The following is a 26003-nucleotide window of genomic DNA, read 5'->3' as shown; positions in this document are numbered from 1 at the left end:
GAGCAAGAGTAGGAGTGAAACGGGAAAAGTTCCCTCGTCCCCCTCGCAGGGTGTGCAATGGGGGTGTGACTCACTTCTTTATGCCCCGCTCTCAGACCTCTAGGGGAGCATATAGACGGGCAGGCTGTGGGGCTCTGACCCCAGGCAGTGTCTAGGGGTGAATGTTTTCAGCTCCTGAAGCCCCAGTGGGCATGCGTCAGTGTGCTCTTTTAGTTTTGCCATCTTTAGGCGGCTTGTGTTAACCAGCTCAATTACACCCTCTGCCTTGTCGCAAGGACAAAGGGCTTTCTGTATCCCAGGTTCTTCCTTGGTGTACCGGAAGGATCAGGTCACACGTGGGCTTGGAGAATGAGTGCAAGGTTTTATCAAGTGGAGGTAGCTCTCAGCAGAGGGGAAGCCAGAAGCAGGATGGAGTGGAAAGATTTTCCCGGGGAGCTGGGCTGCTCAGCGGCCTGGGCTCTCCTCTGACTGCCCCAGCTAAACTCCACATCATTCTGCTTCTGCCCGTCAGTGGCCTGCCGGCATGCCGGTGTGTGTCAGGGCATTCCTCTCCACATCCAGCCACCCGTGCGTTCCTCCACTGATTTGCTCCTCTCGACATCCAGCTGCTTGTGTGCCTGCCTGCTGGGGTCTCAGGGCTTTTCACAGGCACAAGATGGGGGCGTGGCAGGCCAGGGTGGTCTTGGGAAATGCAACATTTGGGTGTGAAGGCAGGAGTGCCTGTCCTCACCGAGGTCCATGGGCACAGGCCCGGGGGTGAAGCCCTCATCAGGGACCTGCCCTTCTTCTCTACCCAGCACTTCCCTGCCCCTCTCCCATATCAGGAGGAAGAACCGGCACCAGGGCGTTTTGTCAGCTCACCCAAGACCAGCACTGCAGTGGGCCACAACCCAGGCGATGTACAGACGGGGCCCAGGGCCACCCGGCCGGGGAGGAAGGGTGACGGCTGACTCTATCTCCCACTGACCAGCACTTGCCAGAGGCCAGAACCCTCCAGTGGCACAAGTGTTGATTCCCAGGGGATTCCAGCGTCCTCACCCTGACATCAGTAAGAAGCCAGGGCCTGGGACAAATTACGGGACAGCAGGTGGATGCCCAGCAGGGAACCCAGGAGGGGGCTTGGCCACCACACTGTCACACCTTCCTCTGCATCCACGAGGACTCTCCCAGGAAGGTCTGTGCCGTGCACACATTGCACTGCAGTGCGTTCTGAGGGGCTTGAGGAGGTGCTGGGCCTCGCATCTGCACCAACAGGGTTCAATGCAGATAAGAGGCAGGACGCAGGAGCCCAGGAAGGAGAGGGCGCCCAGAGAGGTGAACTTCCAGGGGCTTCAGGAACCCCAGGAGGCTCTGCACGTCCAGAGGCTGAGGAGTCAGCAGAGGCCTCAGATTCCTGGATCCCACAGGCCACAGACGAGGTCTCGCATGGAAACAGGAACCACTGCATTCCTGAATGAGCTGGCCTTGGAGGGGCGGCCCAGCCTGGGAGATGGGTGCTGTCCCCATCCCTGTACACTCTGATCTAAATTAAAACTTGAACTTCTCACCAGTTTAAAGCTTCTCTCCACCTCCAGCTCAGGCCTGACGCACAAAGTCCTCGCACAGTGGTGCAGAGCAGAGGCGGCCGTCTCCTTCCACCCTGATGCTTCTCCTTCTCCACCCGCCACCACGGTTCTCTAGGGTGGGAGGAGTGTGGGAGGGGAGACAAGGGGCTGTTGTCGCCTGCACCGGTGACCTGCACTGACGTTTGCCCACACACTCACCATGGGGACCTCTGGCGCTGCCTGTCCTCATGCTATCCCGGCTGACCGCTGCCCACCTGCCCCAGCTCACGCCCCCAATGGCCCAACTCTCCCATCTTTCCTGCCTTCCCCTTGGAAGGAGTCTTCAAGCTGGCTGGAACTCAGCCATTTTCTGGGGCCCCCACCCAGTAGCTTGGTCTCATCCCAGCTAGAGATGCAGAGAGATGTGGCTCCCAAGGTGGGCTTTGGAGGCAGGGCCTGCAGCCCAGCCAGGATCAATGCCAGCTGGCAACGGGCATGGCAGAGGCTAGCTGAGACCCAGAGAGGTGGGCCCGATGCTTCCTCCATCCACACCAGGCAGGGGCCACCCCGTCACAGAAGAGTCTGGACCCAGCCCAGAAAGACAGGGGGAAGAAACCCAGAATTGGCAGAGTTCACACAACTGGGCTGATCCGGAAGACATTCGGTTACGCTTGTGTTATCAGGCTCCGTGGAGCCTTGATTCCAAAAATAAGCTTGCTTATGGAAAAATAATCATTTTTTGAAAGTTTTCATTAAAGTATAATACACAGACAGAAAAGTGTGCATATCATAAGTGTTGGGCTCAGTGAATTTTTTTCATGAACTAGGGATACCCATAAAAAATAGTTACTTTTTAAACTTTGCGTGTGTGGCCTCGGAGAATATTGTTCCACTGCACAGGAAATGAGGCTTCCTGCCAACAAGGGTCTTTAATCCCCTTGCAGAGCCCCTCACAGACACACACCGCCCAGAGAGGTCCCAGCCTCCAAGCGGAGCATTCGGGCCTCCAGGAGGAGAGCGGCTAGCGCGTTTCTTGATGGGGACCTAGGGGCTGATGCAGAACACACAGAATGGTCATGCATGAGAATTATCTGTGAAGCTTGCAAAGCCCTGGCTGCACCCCAGGCCAATTAACCAGAACCACAAAAACGGGACCCAAGCGTCGCATTTGTGAAAGCTCTCCAGATAGCCCCATAGGCAGCCCAGCCTGCGGACCATGACTTGAGTTCACTGTGTCATCTGTGTAACTGGTTTAAATACACCACACCTAGTTCCCATTCTAACGGTGGTTTAGACAATCTAAAGGAATCCTTTCATCTTATGCGAGAAGTTAAAGAAGGGCCCGAGGTCTAGTGGGCCCGTGTGGTAGCCTGCTCAGGCTGTCATGACAGCGTACCCCTGACAAGGGGCTTGAACAGCAGGTATCCTCACAGTTCTGGAGACCCGAAGTCCGAGATCAAGTTTGCAGCAGGAGTGGTTTCTTCTGAGGTCTCTCCCCTTGGTTGTAGACACCATCCTTCCCCTGTGTCCTCACTTGGGCATCCCTCCCTGGCTGCTGTGTCCTAATTTCCTCTTCCTATAAGGACACCAGTCACTGGGGCCCACCCCAATGACCTCACTATAACTTCATTACTTCTTTAAAGACCCTGCCTCCGAATACAGTGACACTCTGGGGTACTGACGTTAGAACTTCAATATATGAAAATATATGAATTGAGTGGGACACAGCTCAGCCCATAACAGCCAGACACATCTTACCTGGTGTCAGCAAAGGTGCCTGGTGTCAGGTCTGGAAATACGGGGTAGGGGAAGCCCCTTACAGGGGACGCTGTCTTCCTGAGAATGCAGTGTGATGGGCCGTCCTCTGGATGAGCTGGGCTTCCAGCACCCGGAAAACCAGACCTTACCAGCAGCCCCCGCTCTGGCTGGCTTTCCTTGGCTGCTTCGAAGGAATCTCCACACTTCACATGGAGGCTCTGCCATGCAGGTGAAGGTGAACTTCAGCAGAAAGAGGTTGGGGAAAGGTTGGGGAAAGGTCGAGCCTGTTGCAATAGTCCTGGGAATAGGCCACTGGGAGACGCACTGAGGCGTGGGCTGTGAGGGTGTGTGTCATCCGTGGAGTCATTTGCAGATGTCTGCAAGCAGAAAGAGAGCCAGACTGCACGGAGGACTCACCATGGAGGCCTGAAGATGCCACACTTGACGTGCAAGGGGCAGCAGCCCAGCTCCAAGACCTTCTGGAAATGCGTCCCTGTCTGGACTCCATAACTGCAAAGGTGTTTTATTTCCTGGAACTTTTAGATCAAAGGACATTGTTTTAGGACTCTGAGCTGCTATTTCCATTTCTCTGGAGAAATTGTAAGAGGCAACAGCCAATTACTATCAGTGAGGGTCGAAGCAACAAGAAAGAAAAGGGCTGTTTTCCCTTCAACAGTGAGGCTCATCAAAGACCATAGAGTTTGCCAGTCTCACTCCTCAGGAAATGCATTGCTTGAAAGAAACTCTGCCCCAATAGAAGGTACTGAATGGAAATTCCTTTGGCAGGAGGAAAAAGAATCAAGCCCTGTGAGTGAATTTGCAGCAGGAAATATACTCTTACGTGCTCTTCGAAGCCACCAAGAAAAGAGAATATGCCCCACTTGCTGCTTCTAGGGAGGTGAAGGCCGTCTCTCCACTTACATCAGCTGGTGGGGGAGCCCCCTGGGTGACCTCACCTTGCCCAGACCACCTGTCCACCACTGCTTCCCTCAACCTTCTTCCTTAAGAATAGTGACACGGCTCAACTGGAATGTTCCGGATAAAAAGAGACGCTTCATGATCACTTCCACTCGCATTACTCCCCTTTCCCTTAAAAAAGAGTTAAACGTTGCCTGGGTTTTATGTGTAAGTGGATCCGAAGACCACCCACGTGTTGGGAAGCTGCGGTTGCCAGAAACATTCCCCGATTTCCAATATCTCCCTTCCTGGAGCTGAGAGCTTCATCTCACTTCTGGCGGCTTAGTGTTTTGCACAAAGGTATGAGTTCTCAAACATTTTTAAGCAAGAGAACCATTTGTAAAATAAAATTTTACACAGCAATTTCTAAAACGGGGTGGGGGGCACCCTCATCAATCCCCAGTGCGTCGCTCCATCTGTCCATGGAGTCCCACAATGTGCCAAGCACTGCACAAGTCCCCTGTGTCCCTAAGGATACAAATATCTGAGACGATCTCATCGTGCACTCAAGAGTATTGACAGCCTCCAGCAGGAAAGATGCTGCAGCAAACAGAAAACTTTGATTCACTGAAATGAAATGTGTCGAAGGAGAAACAATGAGGAGAGATGGGGTGTGCCTCTGACCAACTACACTGTAAATGGGTCAAATTAATGCGACTCCAAAACCTTAACTAAATGATTCTGAAGATGAAAGAAGGGATAAAAATAATTCAACATTTCTGGAAAGAGGGGCAGTGGAGGAGGCTTGCCTTTGGGGATATTAAAACAAGTGAGAAAACAATCAAAACAGGAACTTCATGGTGTAGCCGACGACAGGTAGAGGATGCTCCTGAAAAAGACGCTTCTAGCAAAGGCTGAACACGTGGCCAAAGTCGCATTACGGACAATTAGACTGAGGATGGAATTTTCAATTAATAGTGCTTAAAAGTGTGACTCCTTGGGAAAAAAAGTCAGGTTAGAATGTCACTCCACACCATATCCCAAAGCAAATTCCAAATAGATTGACAAGCTGAACGTTGAAAAGAAGCCATAAAATCTTTCAAAGAAAATAGAGGTGAATATTTAACTGACTTTAGAGTAAGTCGGGTAAGATCTCTTAAAGTACTATATTGTCTTAGTCCATCTTCTGCTGCTATAACAGAGTACCTGAGGCTGGGGAATTTATTAAGAAAAGGAATTTGTTTCTGCCAGTTCCGGAAGCTGGGATGTCTCAGGCTCAGGGGCCACATCCGATGGGCTTCCGGCCAGGGCCTCGGGCTGCATCAGAGAATGGCCATTATAACAGCCCCATGCTCATGGTAACCAACCCACTCCTGTGAGAACCCATTGATCTACCAATCCATGAAGGGACTACCCACCTCCTAAAGGCCCCGCCTCTCGATACTGTTACCTGGATTCAGTTTCAACATGAGTTTCAAAAGGAACAAACATATTTCCCTTTGAAACATTTCATAGCAGGATAAAAACAAACAACAAAGGAAAATTTTATCTAAAATGGGAAAGTATTCATACCTCAAATAATAAAATTAAGCAAATAAGAAGTCAGGAAAAAATACGATCAACAAAGGTAACAGAGAGTTCATATCCTTACTGTAAGAAGGGTGCATTCACACAATTATTTTTTTAAGCCAAGCTTTCCGTAGGAAAAAGAGGTAAAGACCTCATAGGCAACTCACAGAAGGAAAAAAGTAGAAATGGATGATGAATGTAAAAAGTGTATTAAACCACACAGACAAATATTTTCTTCTTTATACATTTCTATGTTTTCTAAATTTTGTAAATGACCATGTTATTTTCATAATCAGAAAAGAGTACAGCCAGTGTGAATTCATCTAGATAAAGCTCAAAGCTAATTTTGGAGCCAGGAGTCAGGACAGGGTTCACCTCCAGGGGCTGATCACTGCCTGGGGCGGGAGGATGCACCTGTGTTCTTTCTAAATCTTGATTTGCTGGAGATCACATGGGTGTGTTCAGTATGTCAACATTCATCACAGCGTACAATTCTAAAGTATGTACTTACCTGTATTTGTATATGCTTTGATTGATTTTTAAAGCTTAGCAAACTCAAAACATGTACATGGCAAAAGATATCACCAAAAGTACAAAAAAAATGTGTATACATATATATTTAGATGGAGTCTTGCTCTGTCACCAAGCTGGAGTGCAATGGCACGATTTTGGCTCATTGCAACCTCCACCTCCTGGGTTCAAGCGATTCTCCTGCCTCAGCCTCCCGAGTAGCTGACAAAAAATAGTTTTAACACAGATGACCAATAAGATGTTAATGCCTAAAATATACAGTAAGCATTTATGAAGCCACAGGAAAAGGCCAGACATCCAGCAATAAAGTGGGCAAGAGATATGAATGAGCAGAAGTGAGTCACAGCAAGTAAATCCAGCAAACCTGAAAAGATGCCTGAAGTCACAAGCAGTCAGGGGAAGGCATATTTGCACAACAGCGAGACATCATTACACCCATCAGGCCACGAAAAAAATTTTTAAAGAAAACTGTAACACACTTTGCTGGTAGGGAGATGGAGAAAGGTCTCTAACACACTGCTGAGGGGCGTGTTAAGATCCTGGCCTCTTTAGGAAGCTGCAACTGCTATTACGATTAAAATGCACAGAGCCTTCAGGTTGAATTCAAGCTAGTGGAGAAGCTAAGCAGATACCGCCACTTTGCATTTTCAGGGAAACATTTCTTCTCCTCCTGGTCTTCAAAGTCGTATGAGTTCCACTGTTGGATTTTCCTCATTTCTTCATCCTGGAAGGAGAGGCTGGCCCAGACCAGGGTCCATTCCCTGGTGCTGTCTGAGGACTCGTTCGGTCCTCGGGAGGCCTGGACCCATGCACAGGTCTCCTCTTGGGTCCCCTGGCTCCCACTCTGCCACTCTGTCCATCGTGTGCACTGCAGCCAGCAGGAGCCTCTGAAAACACATCTCAGATCATGACACCATCTCTTGGTTGCACTTGAATGAAACGTTCCTACCACACTGTCCGGGTCTGTCCCTACCAGCCCCTCCAACCTCCCTTCTCCAAACCCTCAGTGTCCTCCTGGCCCAGCTCTGCCCCTCCGACCTGTTTCAGTTTCTGGGCTGCACCGAGCTCTTGGCCACTTGGTGCCTCTTGTGGCCTCCAGTGCTGTCCCTTCCGTTCCCTGGGCGTGGAGAGGCCTCCATGTGTGCTCCCTGTCCCAGGAATATTCCCAGCACTTGCACGGTGATGATTCATGAGTCTGTCTCCCTGGAAGGCTGGAGCTCCGGAGCTGGGACCCTCCACCTCACCAACCGCCACACCCCAACCCCAACAGTGTCCTGCACGAGGAAGGAGCTGTAAGTACTGATGAATGGCACACTCGGGCCTCCTGCCCTCTGGCAGCTGAGATGTGAATGGCCAGCATTGTGTGCTGGGAGAGGGAGAGTGGGAGAAAGGAGGCAGCCCCAGCCATCCTGGTGTCTCCTGGCGGTGGCAGTGCAGGCCCAGGACCTCAGGCCTTCCCTCGCTGGCCAGGTGTCCTCCCAGCCCCTCCCATGCTGGGTGTCCAGACAACACCCTACAGGCCCAGAGGCCACTCTGGTCTTAGTCTTGGTCCAGGCCAAGCAGTGGGACTGTGACCTCTCCATCCCTCTGTTTCTTAACCTAAAAAATGGGCAAGGGGGAGGAAGAGGAGGACAATGACTCCCAGGGCCAGCTCCACAGATGTGAGACCTGGGCAGACTCACAGGGCCCGGCTGAGCCCACAGGGACCCCATGCTCTGTTGAACGCCTGGCCATCGCTGCCTTGGAAGTCTGAAGGCCTTCTGAACTGGGGGCCCCCACTTCCATTTCACCCTAGGCCCCAAAAACAGCACACCCAGACCTGAGAGCGCCTATGCAAGAGAGCTGTGAGCTGAGGGCTGAGGCGTGGGCTGCCAGGCTGCACCAGGCTTGCAGGGGCTGCTGGCCTGACTCCTCACAGTCTGAAGACACCTGAGGACTCCTGCGGCCATCGGCCACCCCCCGACTCAGGAGGCAAGTGGTGGAGAAGCCCAGAACCTTTTGCTTCTCTCCCCCACTGCTCTGGAGCCCCCTCTGTGCACTGAGAAAAGCCAGGCCACTCCAGGAACTCGCCCTGCAGCTTCCCATGGACACGCTACAGCTCCTGCTCCTCACGTTTGGTGAGCGGACTGTAAACCCCTCTCCTCTCCCAAGTGGGCCCTCACCAGGCAGCTTTATGACAGGGATGATGGGCCTCGAAGGGCAGAGAACTCTGTTGAATGTCAATATCCGGGCTCATTAGGAAGGAGATATTTCAAGAATTATATATGCAAACAGTGAAAAGGCAAATGGTTTTAATAATGACTTATTAAAAGGCCTTTCCCCGGACTGAGAGTCCCATAGCGCATAAAGCCCCCAGCACTTAGCGGGATGGATTTAAGCAGCAGAAGGCACACTCCGTGCAGTTCTCCCCACAGCTCTGCTGACACGGGTCCCCTCCTGGGGGCTCTGGTCTGGTTTGTTTTTCAGCCACCCGGGAGGCTCAGGTCTGGCTGGGTGCTGGGCTCCCATAGCTGCTTCTGGCTGCAGCTAGAGACGAAATGTGGACTCCAACTTCTTCCAGAGCCTTCTGAGGGCACATTATAAACCCAAGTCAGCCCTGGTGAGGCACCTCCTCTCTGTGCCTCAGTTTCTTGCGTCTGTGGCTGGGTAGGGGCTCAAGTCATGGGCTGTGAGCCTTCTCCATGGTGGGTGCCCCCCTCCATCCAGATCGCTGCCAGCCATGCTTGGATGGGCCCAGGACATAGAGCAGAGGGCAGCAGAGCCGGCTAAACCTGGTACTCAGGTGCCAGCCCCACAAGAGAGCCTCAGTTGAGGGATGAAATCCAAGATTGTTTCGATACCTTCTGTTCTAACTTTGGAAAGCAGATGAGAGAAACACTTGAGTTGACCTCTGAAAGTACAGCCTCTAAAAGCGAGATCTTGAATTCACTTCACCTCCTTTCCATCATCTGCAACACTTTTTCTGCTGTGTGTTAATAGCTCTTGAGAAAAACGAGGTTGGCTCAGCTGGAGGTGGGATGGGCTGCCCTCGAGGACCAGCCATGGGAGGGCAGAGGAAACCCACAGGATACCGGGTGACTACCTGGGGAGTGGGGTGCAGAGGCAGGACACCAGCCCCGGGGCCCTGGAGGGGCCCAGAAGACCCTCACTCCTTGAGGGAGGCCAGGATGAGAGGCAAGGTGAGGGAAGCCAGCTCCTAGACACAAAGAGGGAGGCCAGGACGAGAGGCAAGGTGAGGGAAGCTAGCTCCTAGACACAAAGAGGGAGGCCGGGCAAGGTGAGGGAAGCCAGCTCCTAGACACAAAGAGGGAGGCCAGGCAAGGTGAGGGAAGCCAGCTCCTAGACACAAAGAGGGAGGCCGGGGGAGGAAGGGCAGAGTGCCAGATTGGAGCCCAGGTAACTGCCAAGGTGATGGAGCCCTGCAGGCGGCAGGTGTGGGCTCAGAGACCTCAGCTGGGCCAGAAAAAGACCCAGTGCAAGAGTCAGGAAGTGCTGATCTGGGCAGGGCCTTGGACAGCAGAATCCAGCGCCCATTCTACAAGGAGAAAATCAAGGGGCAGACAGGCGAGGCACAGCCCCCAACTCTCATGGGGAGTTGGGGCTGAGCTGGGGTCTGCACCCGGTTCCTATACCTCGAGGCAGAGCCCACTCCAGCAAGCCAATCTGCACAAGGCTGGACCAGTTAAGGAATGCAATGCAAGCAACTGGCCGCTCCCAATGTGAACAGCTTAGTGTGAACTCTGCTCCAAGCTGGACAGGGCAACGCCCAACCCTATTTAATCGATGTATAATGAAGTCGGGGTCCATCAGTAAGGCCCTCTGGGACCCCACCCTGACTTGCCCTTCCAGCCTGACCTCCTTGGGAGTACAACTTAGTCCCTGACTGCACCCCACACAACACACCCAACCCAATGGAGCCACTCCCCTGGGATCTCCCCGACTCCAACCACACTAGACCCAGTCCTGCTTCAGAGTGACCAATTCCCTCCCATTTGCCTAGGCCTCAGGGTGGAGAGGGGACTGTTTCCCTGAATGCAGGACTTTCCCTTTTAAAACCAATGAATTCCCAGTCAAACCAAGATGAGCTAGAGACCCTAGCCCTCTTATTCCAGCCTCATTCCTTCCTTCACATCCCCACAGCCCAGACCAGCCTGCCCCTTCCGGAGGGCCTTTCCCATGCACCCAGCCTGACTGTCCTCGTGGGACCTCCCTGCCGTTGACCACCTTCCTGCCTGACCCAGAGACACCCAGGCACAATGCTCCCAAATTACCCCATCTGCGAGCTCCTCTGTTGCCTGCTAGGCCCTGCGTGTTGCAGTGTGAAACACACAACCTAAACGACGCCCCGTGCCGGGACAGACCCTGGGAGGCAACCCTGCTGGCAGCAGGCCCTCTGACACACGTGAGACAAGGCGGAGGGCAAGGGCCTTCTGGGGGCATTTTGGGGAAAGGAAGGTCATTTACACTATTCCAGTATCCCAGCTCTGTGGGGAAGCTGTGGGGCCCGGAGCGAGGGTCTTCTCTTCCAGCGGGGCGACGGTTCAGAACACAGTAGTTAAACAAAACATCGTGGAGACTTCTGTGAAGCATGTATTCATTTGAGGTCTCCTCCCACCCATCAGTTTGCTGCCCCCTCCGACCCCACAGACCAGCATTAGGGAGTGAGTGTACGATCCTCAGGAGCCAGTTTCCAACAGGCTGTCCTGTTCTGTGGGACCCTGAGCCAAACCTGTCTCAAGATCATGGTGCGCAGAGAAGGCTAGTGAACGACCTGAACTGTGCCACCATCAGCCAGCAGCCTGTGCTGGGAATCGCTGAGATGACCCTCCACAGTATCTTGGGACTGGCAACAGCTGGGAGATACCACCCCTAGTCCTGAAAGGCAAGGGGCTGGGGGAGTAGCTAATGGCAGCTGGAGAGAGACCCACCTATCGTGGGTTGGGAGCGGAGAGAGGACCCACCTGTTGTGGGTTGGGTTTTTCAGAAGCAGGAGTTGAGACAAAGTCAGGATACAAGATGTTTATGAGGGTCCAGCACCTGGACAGGAGGGAGGGGGGAGGATTGGGTGGAGGGAGACGTTCAACTGTGGTGTAGGCCTGTCTGGAAGCTCCCAAGTGTGCAGTACACATCCAGCATCCCACCTTGGGTCTCCCAAGACCCTCTCCCAGTCTCCGGGTGTGAGCTGGGCATGAAAAGCTTGACCCAGGCTGGCTGGGGCTCATCATTGGGAAGATCCTAAAGAGCTAACAGGTGGAAGCCGTATTCTGACCACTCCTCAAAGCTGCGAGCAAGTCCTTCCTGGCAGGGGCGTCTGGGTGGCACATCTCCAAGTCTGTCACACAGGCTGAGAGGAGCCAAGACCTCAGCAGAAGGGCAGAAGTTGAGACAACGTTTGGGTGTAGGTAGAAGTAGAAGGCAAATGACAGCAACAGACAGGGTGGGAGCCAGGTGGACTTGCCCAGCTCCTGCCCCCTTCTACTCTCTCTCTCCGGCTGCCAACCTGACCAGAAGCCAAAGAGCAGAGAAGCCACTGGGGTCTGGCCCATGCAGTCAGCCTCCTGCAACATGGAGCATGGTGAGGATGGAGGTGGGTCTGGACCAGCAGTAGACAGCCAGCACCCCGGTCAGCAAAGCATGGCACTGTCCCTAAAGATACAGGGCTTCACCAGTCAGCAAAGAATGGCACCGCCCCTAAAGATACAGAGCTTCACCAGTCAGAAAAGCATGGCACTGTCCCTAAACATATGGGGCTTTGTTTTCCTTTGATTATTATTACTTGCATTTGAAGGAGCGTGGAAAGCATGAGGAAGATTATAGAAGGCTAAAACACACACACACACACACACACCATGCACACATGCACATGTATGCACAGACAGGCACACACACTTACCACATACACACACACCATGCATAATGCACATCACCCATACGTATGCATGTGCACACATGCACACACAGGCACACACACCCCATAAATATGCATATGTATGCACACATGCTCATATAGGCACACACACACCATGCACTCACAAACAAGCTACACTTTGTTGCGCTGATTCTTTTACAACTTTCTCAAATGTTTCTGTAGATGTTGGTGCATTTGAATATGTTACCACATCTTCAATTAATTTTAATAATATACACTTCTCGAAAATTACCTTCTTCAACTACATTTTCAAACTCTTTTAACTTACAATGGTAAGAATTGTTCTCTTCAAATTCTGGTTTATCCAAGGCTAGTCTTATGAGGAGCATTCGTGTTTTCTTACATTTCTCCTTGGTTAACGAGTTAGATTATCCATTCTATTTTTCTAGAGTCAGCTCTCAGGCTTCATTTATCAATTCACTTGTTTCCATTTTCAAATTCATTATTTCTGCTGTTATCTGTAGTCCTTACTTCTGCTTTCCTTGGGTTTGTTTGTCTTTTATTTCAAGTGATTTCTTAATTTCCTTTGACAGTTTTAAAACTGCGGAATTATTTTCTCAGTATAGTCCAAGCTATATCCAATAAGCTCTAGCATGTAACTTTTTCTTTTTTGTTCTTTTCGAAATACTGTGTCACTGCTGACTTGGTTTTTCTCTTTTATCCATGAGATGACTGTTTTAAGTTCCCAGGAAGTGGGTCTTCTGGTTCCAGTTTATTCCTGAATTGTTATTTTGACTGTCGTTACACTGTAGTTAGGAGATGTGACCTCTACAATCTCCAGCATTTAGAATGTATTGCGGATCCAGGGTCACAGGAAGTAAGGTGGGCTCTGTCGCAAGGATGGTTAAAACATAGACTTCCACGTCAGTCTTCCATTATTCGCATACTCGAGACCCTGATGTGCTGGCTGATTTGCCAGGAAACCCCCGCAGCAGACTGCGTCCGCAGGGCAAGGCTGAGTAGCAGGGGCAGCACCTCTCATAGGAGCAGGGCTGCCTGCCCAGCCTTGAGGAAGGGGACCCAGACATTGCCTTTCTCAATACTGAGCCCCTGAACAGGATTTCTGGTGGTCTGGGGTCTGGGGCTAGGCTATCTGGACCGTCAAACTCTTCCCACTGCGTCCTCAGCCCCACTCGGAAAGAAAGGGGAGAAATGAGGGCTTTGCTTTAAAGAGTTCAACGGTCAGAATGTGTCCCCAGCAAACTGACACGCTGGAATCCTCATCCCCAAGTGAGGGCGGGGTCTCACATTAGCGGTGATGAGGTCACAGAGGCAGAAACCTCACAATAGGATGGGGCCCCTTATCAAAGAGGCCTGAGAGACGACACCTACCAGCTGGAAGGCGGCTCCGCACCAGACACCGAAGCTGCTGGGCCTTCGACCTCGGACCTCCATCATCCAGAACTGTGAGCAACACATTCCTGATGTTCCTGAGCCACCCCGGCTACGGTATTTTGTTACGGTAGCCCAAGTGGACCAAGATAGGAGCTAAAGGTAACTGACCATACCTCCAGCCCACCTGCAGAGCTAACGGACAGGTCCTCAGCTGCAGGCCTGGGGCAGAAGGGCTGCCAAAGGGGCTGTGGGAGTGAGGGGGGGACTGCATCCCTGTGTCCCCACTTGGCACAGGGGCTTTGATTCGCTGCTGGAGCTGCCAGGCTTTGAGTGGACAGGCCCGGCCTGGGGGCGGGGCAGCAGCGGCCACCTTGGACAGAGGACCAGGTCTCTCTCCTTTGTCCAGAAAGAAGTCCCTATGTCGGGTTCAAGGGAGGGGTGAGGCTTCAATTGAAAAAAAAAAAAAATGTAATGTCAGGCTTGCTACCAGTCTTTGCATATGGATGTTTTGGCTAAATTTTACTTGATTTGGAGGGAAAAGTTAATGTGACATCATCCACGCTCTGAGTAATATGGAGTAATTATTAACTGTTAAGCCCACTTACCTTCGTCTCCAAAACCTTCCAGGGACTAGGAGATCGAGAGTGCCCACAGATGTAGTGCCGCCAGTTTCTCCTTGTGGTTCCAATCCCTCTTCAAATAATTTCTTTTTTTTTTTTTTTGAGACGGACTCTCACTCTGTTGCCCAGGCTGGAGTGCAATGGTGCTATCTCACTGCAACCTCTGCCTCCCGGTTTCAAGCAATTCTCTGCCTCAGCCTCCCGAGTAGCTGAGATAACAGGCACCCGCCACCACACCTGGCTAATTTTAGTATTTTTGGTAGAGATGGGGTTTCACCATCTTGGCCAGGTTGGTCTTGAACTGCTGACCTCGTGATCCACCCGCCTCGGCTTCCCAAAGTGCTGGGATTACAGGCGTGAGCCACCGCACCAGGCCCGTCAAATAAATATTAATACTGTCTATTGTATTTAGTTTTATGGAAGTGTATAACTTCATTATGGATTGAACATTTTATCAACAAAAAGAAATCCTCTTCATGCAGTTTTTCTTCTTTGAACTCAAAGTTTCTGGTATTAATATTGTGACTCCTATTTTGCTCTAGGTTTTATTTTCTTTTTTATTTACTTGGAAATATTCCCATGATTCTGTGTTCATTTTTCTTATTGTAAACATACAAAAAGTCTTTGGATTTACGTGCCCCCTGAGAGTCTTTTTCTTAAAATGTGTAAATTTATCCCATTTACATTTATAATTATAATTGATACATTTGGTCTTATGTTATAGGATCTTATTTCAATCTCCTGGTGGAATGCTTCCTAGGGTTTTCTTCTATTGTTGTTTTATATATTTTTAGGTTGTTTTCTTTCTCTCTCTCCTCTCCTATTCCTTGGAAGAATACAGTCATCATTGTTGTTCTCATTGCAATTCTTTTTTATATAAATATAAGGAAATGAATACGGGAAGAAGTTAATTCTGCTGAGTGGAGTGGGATGTCGAAAGGATCATGAGAAAGCTAAAGTGCAGTGGCCCCATCACAGCTCATTGCAGCCCAGAACTCCTGGGCTCAAGCAATCCTCCTGCCTCAGCCTCCCAAGTAGCTGGGACCTCAGGTGCACAGCCCTACACCCAGATAATTTTTTTTTAATTTTGTAGAGATGGGATCTCTCTATGTTGCCAAGGCTGGACTCAAGAACTCCTGGCCTCAAGCAATCCTCCCAACTTGGCCTCCCAAAGCACTGGGATTCCAGGCATGAGCCACTACACCCAGCCTTAATTATTTTTACAACTTTAAAAATACTTCTTATCCTGTGTTTCTGAATGTTGTGATATACTGTCACAAAACAAAGTGAATAAATTAGCAGAATTACACTTATTCCAACTTCCCCAGCTACCTATTTTTGGTTGGTGTTCTCTGCACATTTTTTGCCATTTTGGTTAATCTGTTGTGATTTTTATCTTACTAAAATTATTAACATTTATTCAGAAAATACTTATTGGTTATTCCCTAAGTTCCAGGTTCTGTTGCTACTGGTGGCTCAGTCATACACAAAACAAAATATGTACTCAGAATAAATAATCTGTCCTCACACAGATTGCAGTCTAGAAGGGAAGAGAGATGTTAGGTGACTAATTCCACAATAGACATGTAGTCTGCCTTGGTCTGCTCGCTGCTATAACAAAACGCTATGAACTAAGTGGCTTGTAAACAATAAAAATTTATTTCTCACAGTTCTGGAGCCTAAAAGGCCAAGATCAAGGCAGACTCATTGTGTGGCGAGGGCCATTTTTCTGGCTCATAAACAGTGTCTTCTTCCTGTGTCCTCACATGGTGGAAGGGACCAGTAAGCTCTTTTGGGTCCCTTTTAGAAGGGCACTAATCCCATTTATGAAGGTGCCATCCTCATGACCTACTCACCTCCCAGAGGCCCCATGTCCTAATAGCATCACCTTAAGGGTTAGAATTTCAATATATGAATTTGTAGGGGCCAGGGGGTCACAAACATTCAGATGGTAATATAAAACTTTTCAGTTTCTTTGAGAGCAACATATACCTTATCATTGGTGGCACTTTACAATCTCCATCAGCCATATGGAAACCTGATTAGATTAGTGATTAGGGAAACGTTTATGTTCTGATGTGTGTCCAGATTCAAGATTATTATTTGGATTTAATTTCACATTCAAATGAATTCCCTGCTCACCATCTGCCCTTTCTTTGTCCAATCTATGTTTAGCTTATGATTTGGATTCATCTTTTGGTTGGTTGAAATAAATCTTCATGTAGTAGTAATAGCTGTTGCTGCTGATGACATTAACTGAGAAAGTGCATACATGGGAAACAAGTTCTCCTACATGAGATATTATCTTCTGCTGCATTATACAAGCCGGAACTTTGGCTAGGAGAAAATCGTGGGTTCACAGACTCTTCACCTGAAGAATTACAAATATTGGCCTTTCTAACACAATGCTGAGATAATTCTGAGGCCAGCCTCACAAGTTCCTTTACTAAATGATCCTTTTCTTATCACTAGGTGCTTGTGAGGTTCCACGCATCATACTAGAGGTGTGAACACTGCACCCAAGGGTGCCTTGGATCATCCCTGAGATGCAGGCTCTGCACCAGCAGGTGTCTTGGATCATTCCTGAGGTATGAGCACATCATCAGGAGGTATGTTGAATCATCCCTGAGGTAAGAGCACTGCACCAAAGGGGTCTTGACTCATCCCTGAGGTGTGAGAGCATGGCACCAGGAGGCATCTTGGATCATGCCTGAGTTGTGAGCACTGCACCATATGTCTTGGATAATCCCTGAAGTAAAAACACTGCACCAGGAGATGTCTTGGATCATCCCTGAGGATCAGGCACTGCACCAGAATGAATCATCAGAAGAAGGAGCACTGCACCAAGAGGTGTTTTGGATCATACCTGAGGCATGATCCTCCTTGAGGTGTGAGCACTGTAACAGGAGGTGTCTTGGATCTTCCCTTCAGTGTGATCACTGCACCAGGAAGTGTCTTGGATCATCCCTGAGGTGTAAGCACTGTAACAGGAGGTGTCTTGGATCCTCCCTGAGGGGTGAGCACTACACCAAGAGGTGTCTTGGATCATGCCTGAGGTGTGATCACTGTACCAGGAGGTGTCTTGAATCATCCCTGAGGGGTGAATACTGTAAGAGGAGGTGTTTTGAATATTCCTGGAGGTAAGAGCACTTCACCAGGAGGTCTTTGGATAATCATACCTGAGGTGTGAACATTTCACCCTTAAATGTGTGAACCTTATATAAAGTGTGAACATTTTCACACATTATATCATGCCTGAGGTGTGATTCATGCACCAGGAGGTGTTCTGTATCATCCCTGAGGTGCAGGCACTGCACTAGTAGGTCTCTTGGATTATGCCTGAGGTGTGAACATTGCACCACAAGGTGTCTTAAATAATCTCTGAGGTGGGAGCACTCCACAAGGTGTCTTCATTCATCCCTGAGCAGGGACTACTGCACCGGGAGGTTTTTTGGATAACCCTGAGGCGGGAGCACTACACCAGGAGGTATCCTGGATGATAACTGAGTTGTAACCACTGCACCAAGAAGTGTCTTAAGTAATCCCTGAGGTGGGAGCACTACACCAGAAGGTGTCTTGGATCATCCCTGAGGTGCAGACACTGCACCAGGAGGTCTGTAAAAGTATGCCTGAGGTTTGAGCACTGCACCAGGAAGTGTCTTTTATCACCCCTGAGTTGGGAGCACTGCACCAGGAGGTGTCTCAGATCATCACTTAGGTGGGAGCATTGCACCTGCAAGTGTCTTGAATCATGCCTGATGTGTGAGCACTGCACCAGCAGGTGTCTTGGCTCACTCCTGAGGAGGCAGTACTGCAAGAGGAGGTGTCTTGCATCACACCTGAGGTGTGAGCACTGTACCAGGATGTGTCTAGGATCATCCCTGAATTGAGAGCAGTGCACCAGGAGGTGTCTTGGAGCATCCCTGAGATGGGAGCACTGCACCAGGAAGTGTCTTGCATGTTGCATCATCCCTGAGGTAGGAGCACTACACCAGGAGGTATCTCGGATCATTCCTGAAGTGGGAGCACTTCACCAGGTGGTGTCTTGAATCATCCCTAAGGTAAGAGCATTGCACCAAAGGGGTTTGAATCATCCGTAAAGTGGGAGCATTGCTCCAGGAGCTGTCTTGGATCATCCCGGGGAAGAGAGCACTACTCCAGGAGATGTCTTGGGTCATCCTTGAGGTGTGAGCACTGCACCAACAGGTGTCTTGTATTATGCCTGAATGTGAACACTGCACCAGGAGGTGTCCCAGATCATTCCGGAAGGTTGAGCACTGTACCAGCAGGTATCTTGGATCATCATACCTGACATGTGAACATTTCACCCAGAAGTGTTTTCTTATATCATGCCAGAGGCGTGATTCATGCACCAGGAGGTGTTTTGTACCATCCCTGAGGTGCAGGCACTGCACCAGTAGGTCTCTTACATTATGCCTGAGGTTTGAGCATTGTGCCAGGAAGTGTCTTTTATCATCCTTGAGGTGGGAGCACTGCACAAGGAGGTGTCTTCATTCATCCCCGAGAAGGGACTACTGCACCAGGAGGTTTTTTGGATAACCCTGAAGAGGGATCACTGCACTAGGAGGTATCTTGAGTGATAACTGAGTTGTAACCACTGCACCCGGAGGTGTCTTAAGTAATCTCTGAAGTCGGAACACTACGTAATGAGGTGTCTTGGATCATCCCTGAGGTGCAGACACTGCACCAGGAGGTCTGTAGGACTATGCCTGAGGTTTGAGCACTGCACCAGGAAGTGTCTTTTATCATCCCTGAGTTGGGAGCATTGCACCAGGAGGTGTCTTGCATCACGCCTGAGGGGTGATCACTTTACCAGGAGGTGTTTAGGATCATCCCTGAGGTGAGAGCACTGCACTGGGTAGTGTCATGGAGCATCCCTGAGGTGGGAGCACTGCACTGGGAAGTGTCTTCCAAGTTGCATCATCCCTGAGGTAGGAGCACAACACCAGGAGGTGTCTTGGATCATTCCTGAGGTGTGGGCACTTCAGGAGGTGTTTTCAATCATCCCTAAGGTAAGAGCACCACACCAAAGGGGTCTTAACTCATCCCTGAGGTGGGAGCACTTCACCAGCAGAGGTCTTCGATCATCCCTGGGGAGACAGTACTACTCCAGGAGGTGTCTTGGGTCAACCTTGAGATGTGAGCACGGCACCAAAAGGTGTCTTGTATTATGCCTGACATGTGAGCGCTGCACCAGCAGGTGTCTTAGCTCATCCCTGAGCAGGGAGTACTGCATGAGGAGGTGTCTTGCATCACACCTGAGGTGTGAATGCTGCACCAGAAGGTGTCTAGGATCATCCCTGAATTGTGAGCACTACACCAGGAGGTGTCTTAGAGCATCCCTGAGGTGGGAGCATTTCACCAGGAAGTGTTTTGCATGTTGCATCATCCCTGAGGTAGGAGCTCTACACCAGCAGGTGTCTTGAATCTTTCCCGAGGTGGGTGCACTTCACCAGGAGGTATCTTGATTCATCCCTAAGGTAAGAGCAGTGCACCAAAGGGGTCTTGGATCATCCCTGGGGAGGGAGTACTACTCCAGGAGGCGTCATGGGTCATCCCTGAGATGTGAGCACTGCACCAAGGGGCATCTTGTATTATGCTTGAGTGTGAGCACTGAACCAAGAGGTGTCTTGGATCATTCCTGAAGGTTGAGCATGGTACCAGCAGGTATCTTGGATCATCTCAAAGGTGTGAGCACTGCACCACGAGGTGTCTTGGATCTATGCTGAGGTGGGATCACTGCATCAGGAAGTGTCTTGAATCATCCCTGAGGTGTGAGCACTGTAACAGGAGGTGTCTTGGATCCTCCCTGAGGTGTGAGCACTGCAACAGGAGGTGACTTGAATCATCCTTGAGGAGTGAGCACTGTACCAAGAGGTGTCTTGGATCATGCCTGAGGTGTGAACATTGCACCCAGAAGTGTCTTATGCCTGAGGTGTGACCCATGTACCAGGAGGTCTCTTGTATCGTCTCTGAGGTGGGATCACCACACCATGAGGTGTGTTGAATCAGGCACAACACCAGGAGGTCTCTTGGGTCATCCCTGAGGTGGGAGCACTGCACCAGGAGGTGTCTTGGATCATCCCTCGGGTGTGAGCACTGAAACAAGAGGTGTCTGAAATCATGCCTGAAGTGTCAGCACTGCACCAGGAGGTGTTTTTGATCATCCCTAAGGTGCAGGCACTGCACCAGAAGATCTCTTCGATTATGCCTGAGGTTTCAGCACTGCACCAGGAAGTGTCTTTTATCATCGCTGAAGTCTGAGCACTGCACCAGGACGTGTCTTTGGACATCCCTGAGGTGTAACTGCACGAGGAGTTGTCTTGCATTATTCCTGAGGTCAAAGCACTCCATCGCAAGTGTCTTGGATCGTGCTTGATTGTGCCTGACCCGCAAGTGTCTTAACTCATCCCTGAGGAGGGAGTACTGTAAAGGGGGTATCTTGGATCATCCCTGAGGTGGGAGCACTGCACCAGGTGGTGCCTTGGATCATCACTGAGGTGTGATTACTGCAGCAGGAGGTGTCTTGGATCATCCCTGTAATGTGAGAACTGCACAAGGTGTTTTCAATCATCCCTGATGTGGGAGCCCTGCACCAGGAGATGTTTTGCATCATCCCTGGGGAGACAGCACTACTTCAGGCGGTGTCTTGGGTCATCTTTGAGGTGCGAGCTCTGCACCAAGAAGTGTCTTGAATTATGCCTGAGTGTGTGCACTACACCAGCAGGTATCTTGGTTCATCTCAGAGGTATGAGCATTGCACCAGGAAGTGTCTTGGATATCCTTGAGGTAGGATCACTGTACCAGGAAGTGCCTTGAATCATCCCTGAGGTGTGAGCACTGTAACAGGAAGTGTCTTGGATCCTCCCTGAGATGTGAGCACTGCACCAGGAGGTGTCCTGAATCATCAGAGGAAAGAGTACTATACCAAGGGATGTCTTGGATCATGCCTGAGGTGTGATCACTGTAACAAGAGGTGTCTTGAATCATCCTTGAGTAAGCATTGTACCAAGACATTTATTTGATCATCCCGGAGGTGTGAGCACCTCACCAGCAGGTCTTTGGATCATCATACCTGACGTGTGAACATTTCACCCAGAAGTATCTTATATCATCCCTGAGGTGTGACCCATGTACCAGGAGGTGTTTTGTATCATCTCTGAGGTGCAGGCACTACACCAGTAGGTCTCTTGGATTATGCCTGAGGTTTGAACACTGCACCAGGAAGTGTCTTTTATCATCCCTGAGGTGTGAGCACTGCACCAGGAGGTGTCTTAAATAATCTCTGAGCTGGGAGTACTGCACAGGGCGGTGTCTTCATCCATCCCCGAGAAGGGACTACTGCACCAGGTTTTTTGGATAACCCTGAGGAGGGAGCACTACACCAGGAGGTATCTCGGATGACAACTGAGTTGTAACCACTGCATCAGGAGGTGTCTAAGTAATCTCTGAAGTGAGAGCACTACACCAGAAGGTGTCTTGGATCATCCTTAAGGTGCAGACACTGCACCAGGAGATCTGTAGGATTATGCCTGAGGTTTGGGCACTGCACCAGGAAGTATCTTTTATCCTCCCTGAATTGGGAGCACTACACCTAGAGGTGTCTTGGATCGTCACTTAGGTGGGAGCATTGCACCTGCAAGTGTCTTGAATCATGCCTGATGTGTGAGCACTGCACCAGCAGGTGTCTTGGCTCATTCCTGAGGAGGGAGTACTGCAAGAGAAGGTGTCTTGCATCACACCTGAGGTGTGAGCACTGTACCAGGATGTGTCTAGTATCATCCCTGAATTGTGAGCACTACACGAGGTGACTTAGAGCATCCCTGAGGTGGGATCACTGCACCAGGAAGTGTCTTGCATGTTGCATCATCCCTGAGCTAGGAGCACTACACCAACAGGTGCCTTGAATCTTCCCTGAGGTGGGAACACTTCACCAGGAGACATCTTGAATCATCCCTAAGGCAACAGCCCTGCACCAAAGGGGTCTTGGATCATCCCTGGGGAGGGAGCACTACTCCAGGAGGTGTCTTGAGTCATCCTTGAGGTGTGAGCACTGCACCAAGAGATGTCTTGTATTCTGCCTGTGAACACTGCACCAGGAGGTGTCTTGGATCATTCCTGAAGGTTGAGCACGGTACCAGCAGGTATCTTGGATCATCTCAAAGGTCTAAGCATTGCACCAGGAGGTGTCTTGAATCATTCCCGAGGTAGGATAACTGCATGAGGAAATGTCCTGAATCATTCCTGAGGTGTGAGCACTGTAGCAGGAGGTGTCTTGGATCCTCCCTGAGATGTGAGCACTGCACGAGCAGGTGTCTTGAATCATCAGAGAGAAGAGTACTACATCAAGAGGTGTCTTGGATCATCCCTGAGGTGTGAACATTGCACCCGGAAGTGTCTTATCATGCCTGAGGTGTGACCCATGTACCAGGAGGTCTCTTATATCGTCTCTGAGGTGGGATCACTACATGATGAGGTGTCTTGGATCAAACCTGAGGTGCAGGCACTGCACAAGGAGATCTCTAGGATCATCCCTGAAGTGGCAGCACTGCATCAGAAGATGTCTTGGACCGTCCCTCAGGTGTGAACACTGCACCAGGAAGTGTCTTAAATTGTGCCTGAGGTGTCAGCACTGCACTAGGGGGTGTTTTTGATCATCCCTAAGGTGCAGGCACTGCACCAGGAGCTCTCTTGGATTATGCCTGAGGTTTGAGCACTGCACCAGGAAGTGTCTTTTATCATCCCTAAAATGTGAGCACTGCACCAGGATGTGTCTTGAGTCATCCCTGAGGTGTGTGCACTGCATCAGGAGTTATCTTGCATTATTCCTGAGGTCGGAGCACTGCATCACAAGTGTCTTGGATCATGCCTGATCATGACTGACCAGCAAGTGTCTTAACCCATCCCTGAGGAGGGAGTACTGTAACAGGGGGTATCTTAGATCATGCCTGAAGTGTGAGCACTGCACCAGGAGGTGTCTTGAATCATCCCTGAGGTGGGAGCACTGCACCAGGAGGTGTCTTGGATCATCCCTGTGGGTTGAGCACTACACCAGGAGGTGCTTTGGATCATCCCTGAGGTGTGTGCACTGCACTAGGAAATGTCTTGTATTATGCCTTAGTGTGAACACTGCACTAGGTGGTTTTTTGGATCATTCCTAGGTATGAGCACTGCACCAGGAGGTATCTCGGATCATGCCAGAGTTGTGAGCACTGCATCAGATGTTTTGGATCATCCCTGAGGTGTGAGGACTGGATTAGAAGGTGTCATGGGTCATGCCTGAGTGTGAGCACTGTACCAGGTGGTTTTTTAGAATCATCCCTAGATGTGACCACTGCACCAGGAGGTATCTTGGATCATGTCTGAGTGTGATCACTCTACCAAGGGGTGTCTTAAATCATATCTGAGTTGTGAACACTGAACCAAGAAGTGTTTTGGAGCATCCCTGAGGTGTGAGCACTGCACCAGGAGGCTTCTTGGATCATGCCTGTGTTGTGATTACTCACCAGGGGGTGTTTTGGAACATCCCTGAGGTGTGAGCACTGCACCAGGAGGTGTCTTAGATCAACCCTGACTTGTGAGCACTGCACCAGAAGGTGTCTTGGATCATTCCTAAGATGCAAGCACTGCACCAGCAGATGTCTCAAATCATGCTTTAGGTGGGAGCACTACACGAGGGGTGTCTTGGAGCATCCCTGAGGAGGGAGCACTACACCAGGAGGTGTCTTGGATCATTTCTGAGGTGCAGGCACTGCTTCATAAGGTGTCTTGGATGGTGGCTGAAGTGTGAGCACTGCACCAGGAGGTGTCTTGGATCATCCTTGAGGTGTGAGCATTGCACCAGGAGATGTCCCAGATCATCCCTGAGGTGCAGGCACTGTACCAGGAGGTGTCTTGAATCATTTCTGAGGTGCAGGTGCTGAACCAGGAGGTGTCTTGAATCAGCCCTGAGGTGTGAGCACTGCAGCAGAGGTGTCTTGATTCACCCCTGAGGTGTGAGCACTGCACCAGGATCTGTCTTAAATCACTTCTGAGGTGTGACCATTGTAGCAGGAGCTGTCCTGTATCATCCCTGTGGAGAGAGTACTACACCAGAAGTTGTATTGGATCATCCTTGAAGTGTGAACACTGCATCAAAAGGCATCACAAATCATCCCTAAGGCTTGAGCGTTGCACCAGGAAGTGTCTTTGATCATGTCTGAGGAGTGAGCACTGCACTAGGAGGTGTTTTGGATCATCCCTGAGGTGGGAGCACTACACCAGAAGGAGTCTTGGATCATCCCTGAGGTGGAAGCAGTGTACCAGGAGTTGTCTTGGATCATTCCTGAGGTGTGAGTACTGCACCAGGAGGTATCTTATAACATCCCCGAGGTCGGAGCACTACACCAGGAGATGTGTCAAACTTGACAAGTAGGCACTGCACCAGAAGGTCTCTTAGATGATGCCTGAATTGTCAGCACTGCACCAGGAAGTGTATTTTATCATCCTTGAGGTCGGAACACTGCACCAGCAAGTGTCTTGGATTGCGCTTGAGATGTGAGCACTTCACAAGCAGTTGTCTTGGCTCATCCCTAAGGAGGGAGTACTGCGCCAGGGGGTGTCTTGGATTATGCCTGAGTTGTGAGCACTGGACCAGGAGGTGTCTTGGATCATCCCTGAATTGTGAGCACTGCACCAGATGTCTTGGATCATCCCTGAGGTAGGATCATTACACTAGGAGATGTCTTGGGTCATTCCTGAGGTGTGAGCACTGCAACAGGAGGTGTCTTGGATCATTCCTGAGGTGTGAACACTGTACGATGAGATGTCTTGGATCATCCCTTAGGTACAGTGATATGATTTTGTCATGTCCCCACCCAAATCTCATCTTGAATTGTAGCTCCCATAATCCCCACATGTCATAGAAGGGACCTTGTGGGAGGTAACTGAATCATGGAGGGAGTTACCTCCATGCTGTTTTCGTGACAGTGATTGAGTTTTCAGATCTGATGGTTTTATAAGGAGCTTTTCCCCCATTTACTTGGCACTTCTCCTTCCTGCCATCCTGTAAAGAAGGATGTGTTTACTTCCCCTTCCACTGTGATTGTAAGTTGTTTGAGGCCTCCTCAGCCCTGTGGAACTATGAGTCATTTAAACTTCTTTTCTTTATAAATTACCCCATCTTGGGCAGTTCTTTATAGCAATGTGAGATCAGACTAATAAACACCCTCATGATTCAACTACTTCCCACCAGGTCCCTCCCATGACACATGGGGATTACGGGAACTACAATTCAAGAAGAGATTTGGGTGGGACAAAGCCAAACTATGTTATTCTATTCATGGTCTCTTTAAAATACCATGTCCTCACACTTCAAAACACAATTATGTATTTCCAACAGTCCCCCAAAGTCTTAATTCATTCCATCATTATCCCCAAAGTCCAAATCTAAAGTCTCATCTGAGAAGGCAAATTCCTTCTGCCTATGAGCCTGTAAAATCAAATATGAGTTAATTACCTCCAAGATACAATGGAGGTACAGGCATCAGACAAATACACCCATTCCAAATGAGAGAAATTGGCCAAAACAAAAAGGGTCCAGGTCCCACCCAAGTCCAAAATCCAACAGGGCAGTAACCAACCTTAAAGTTCCAAAATAATCTCCTTTGACTCCATGTCTCACATCTAGGTCACGCTGAATCAAGAGATGGGCTCCCATGGCCTTGGACTGCTTCACCCCTGTGGCTTTGCTTTCACAAGATGGCATTGAGTGTCTGAGGCCTTTCCAGGTGCATGGTGCAAGCTGTCAGTGGATCTACC

General features: G+C 50.0%; 2 long non-coding RNA genes across 4 annotated transcripts in view; one reads left to right on the top strand and one right to left on the bottom strand.

The window, feature by feature from the left end:
- LOC105474000 (uncharacterized) overlaps positions 1-13188 on the bottom strand; it is a 23743-nt gene extending 10555 nt beyond the window's left edge. For both annotated transcript variants that reach the window (XR_003016301.2, XR_011610201.1), the window contains exons 1-2: positions 12497-13188; positions 75-11660 (exon numbers count right to left, since the gene is read on the bottom strand). This is a non-coding gene — a long non-coding RNA (uncharacterized lncRNA). The remainder of the gene's footprint in view (positions 1-74; positions 11661-12496) is intronic.
- Positions 12697-26003, top strand: LOC139357268 (uncharacterized). 2 transcript variants are annotated; one of them, XR_011610199.1, is made up of 4 exons: positions 12697-13722; positions 16656-17033; positions 17177-17199; positions 25873-25996. It is a non-coding gene; the product is annotated as an uncharacterized lncRNA (long non-coding RNA). The 2 variants fall into 2 exon arrangements; XR_011610200.1 differs by lacking the exon at positions 17177-17199 and having other exon boundaries at positions 13585-13722; positions 16656-16771; positions 25873-26003.

This window comes from Macaca nemestrina, chromosome 11 (genome assembly GCF_043159975.1).
Source record: "Macaca nemestrina isolate mMacNem1 chromosome 11, mMacNem.hap1, whole genome shotgun sequence".
NCBI classification, from domain to species: domain Eukaryota; kingdom Metazoa; phylum Chordata; class Mammalia; order Primates; family Cercopithecidae; genus Macaca; species Macaca nemestrina.
The sequence above is the reverse complement of the archived record's forward strand: the minus strand, read 5'-3'. Positions and strand labels throughout refer to the sequence as shown.